This window comes from Octopus bimaculoides, chromosome 1, assembly GCF_001194135.2.
Source record: "Octopus bimaculoides isolate UCB-OBI-ISO-001 chromosome 1, ASM119413v2, whole genome shotgun sequence".
Lineage (NCBI taxonomy): Eukaryota > Metazoa > Mollusca > Cephalopoda > Octopoda > Octopodidae > Octopus > Octopus bimaculoides.
Window position 1 is genome coordinate 128,273,243 of NC_068981.1, and position 3,506 is coordinate 128,276,748.

Here is a 3,506-nt window from a genome sequence, read left to right on the forward strand (position 1 = left end):
TATATATATATATATATCCGCCTCTATTTCTCATTATTTAGTAAAATCTTTGTACCATCACTCAGATACTCAGATATGATTTTGCTATTACTAGTTACATTACTTAAAGGATATTATATTGTCTTAATATTCTCAGTCGTATCTAGTTTGAAGAATCTTTTTAATTCTATAATCTAAATTAACTTATTATCGTTGTTATTATGATTACTTTCGCATGAGTTGAATGAAAAGATTGTGATTCTTGGGGTAGAATAACCTGTGATGTGTTCTGCTATAAGGTTATTCCGAACTCTGCGTTGTAGGCTGCAGAAAGACCATTCAACATTACACTGACGCTATTTCCCAAACATTAATCTGTCACTGCTCATGATGGATTGCAGTAAGCTATTTTAAACGTTTGGTAATCATTCTGTCTAACACAAGACCATTACGTAAAGACGGATTCAAATAGTCATTCTGTTTATAATATTGCTCTTTTATGATGCTATTGCTGATAATAATGATGATTAAATTGTTAATGATGATAATATTGCAGCGAATATAAGCAGGCTTCATTTAAGTGATGCCACATTGACTGGCAAACTGAGAATTTTATTGCAGACCAGAATCGCCATTGTTAACGTCGTTAAGAGAATAAGTGTGTGCAATCAGTTACCCAACGATTATTCACAAAATTATTTTGAATATTCTAATTAGTATTTTCACCCCTCCATTATGAATGAAGAGCCAATTGAGAACAATTATTTAAAACTCAATAGACATTTTCCCATATGTCATTTTTACAGTCAAATTAAGGATATTTTTATAAATTAACAATCTAGCATAAATTTTGTAGGAAATACAACAGAAAAAAGTGATAAGAAGAGAACTTTTTGACGGAAATAAAATTGTAGCGATTTCGCTTCATTTAAGTTGTTAATGTCTTTAAGTAATTCGTGATTTCCTCCTGAAACAATATAATCAAGCTTCATGTCTCTATAATAAAGAGTCATTGAGTCATGGTATAATTTTAAATCGTAGAAACTCCTCGAACTTAATGCTTTTACGATATATAAAGCTGGGAGTTTTTAATTATACTTTAGCGATACTATATATAATCATAACAGACTACATGTTGCAGTATATACAGTCTAAATATATTCTCAATTCCATACATATTACTGATGAAACCGACTTGAAAGTAAACTTGATTTTATACTCACCCCTTGTTCAACAGGTTCAAACTAACGCTTCATTAAGCAATGAGATTACATTGACTTCAGTCAATTATATTGCTGATTTTTTTTACATAAGTATATGTGCTGGGATTTATAGGATAGGAGATAAAGTTGCTTGATATCCATGAGTTTCTACAGAAAATTATGTGAAATGGTTTCATCTGAGAGTTGGTACACTTCATGAGATTAAATAATCAATAACTCGCTTCTATTCTGCGACTCAGTGATAACCATTTCTCGCAATAATAATTTTCAGTTAGAGGAATTTCTTAAGCCCCAACACATTCATATCATACAGCCCTTCTTTTACCATCGAAGCCTTTAAACACTGAATTGTTTCGTAACATTTTACGTAACTAAACGGTCCATAAAAAAACACATGAGCTTGAAATACATAAAATAAGCCGTCCGTACTTAAAACATTCTTCCAGATTGTAATTTGTCAATACATCTGTCCTAATTTCACTGAGTTATGAATGGGTGGGCAATTCTTCAGTTCTCACAAAAGAATTCTCTTAAAATTCGTTTAACAATACTTCTCTGTCAAATTCACGATCGACGTGTAGGCAAAACATAGAACTCCGTTATCAGTGATATAGCACTAGCACTACTTCTCCACAAACACTGTTCATAATAATAACGGTTCCAAATTTTGGCACATATCTAATAATTTTGAGGGGAGAGGCAAGTAGGTTATATCGATCTCAGTGCTTGACTGGTTCTGCATTTTATCGACTCGAAAGGACGAAAGGTAAAGCTGACCGGTGAGATTTCAATACAAAGCGTGAAGTGTCGAAAACTTCTGCAAGGCACTTTTTCGACGCTCTGGCGATTCGGTTCGCTCGCCACCCTACTACTAATGATAATAATGATCGTTTCAAATTTTGGCACAGTTTTTGTGGGAGGGAGTTAATCGATTATATCAATCCCAGTACTTGACTGGTAATCTATTTTACCGATCCCGAAAGAATGAAAGTTAATCTTGTCGGAATTTGAACTTACAATATAAAGTGTCGGAGGAACTACTGCAAAGCATTTTTTTGACGTTCTAACGATTCTGCCAGCTCAACCAAGGTTACTAGTTTAGTGGTTATTATATCGCATGTATATGAACAAAATACATATTCACAAAATGTAATTATAAAGGTTGCCAGTCGAACGATTTCAATAACATTGTATAAATTATGTAAAAACATAGTACTGTATATTTTGGTAAAAGATTACTAATTTCTTTTGTCAATATCTAAGACTAATTTCTTTTGTCAGTATCTCATTTGCGTTTTTATTTCGCAATCATTTGAACTAAGAGCAATAACATATCAAACTAGATTACTTAAGACACTTAAATGCTTTCTTATTCTTTATTAAATTCCACTATGTTTTCGTTTACAGAAATAGTAATTCAAGTATAGTGTACTTTGTGAAGATAGAGGAACTAAAAGCTAATGTAAATGAATTTCATAACTTGTTGGTTCATTAAATCATTAAATATTTTTTATTCATACAAATACATCCAGAAGTGTTCAACTCTGCGCTATAAAATAATTGATTACAGGACGAAATTTCTGTTTTCAGACAAGGCTTGACATTGTGAATGAGCAGTAACTGAAATTGATGCTCAGCGATGCAATGAAAAGCTTCGTCCAGTTTAAGAAATTTTATATAAACAGTTTGCCACTGATATTGATGGAATCTGCGTCGAGAGGTGCAAGATTTTAAATTCGATTTCAACAATCTTTCAGTCAATGAGCTGAATAAATTGAATAGTGGTCGGTTGGATTTCCTTTAGACGTTCTAAACCGTTTGACTGAAAAAATTCATGCTTATTCCACTAATGATGTTAAATATTTACCAAAAATTAGAATTGGTATATTCTTCAAGTTACTTTGCCCCAATAAACTTGACATATCTCAACAAAATTAGTTTCAAATATGACATTCCTCAACAGAAGATAGATTGGTATGTAAAATTCCTTTACGCAGTTAAGAGTAATAAGATTTCGCTTGGATATCCACAGTAAAAGAGTTAACAAAAATACTGCTGGGATATTGACATTTATTTATGGATAATCAAACGAACAAGTATATCAAAACATAGCTTCTGGCTACAGTTTAAAGTTAATGATATTGCATGTAAGATGTTTGAAATTGAAAACAATGGAGTTCCAATTCGCAAAGTACATACTACTAAACATACAAATTACTGCGGATGTGGTCAATGATTAGCACGCACGCACAAACACACACACACACACACACACACACACACACACACACACACACACACACA

General features: G+C 32.3%; 1 protein-coding gene across 1 annotated transcript in view; it reads left to right on the top strand.

Annotated features, from left to right (window-relative positions):
* Positions 1-3,506, top strand: part of LOC106870828 (uncharacterized) — a 283,987-nt gene that overhangs the window by 242,977 nt on the left and 37,504 nt on the right. The gene's annotated exons all lie outside the window — the stretch shown is intronic.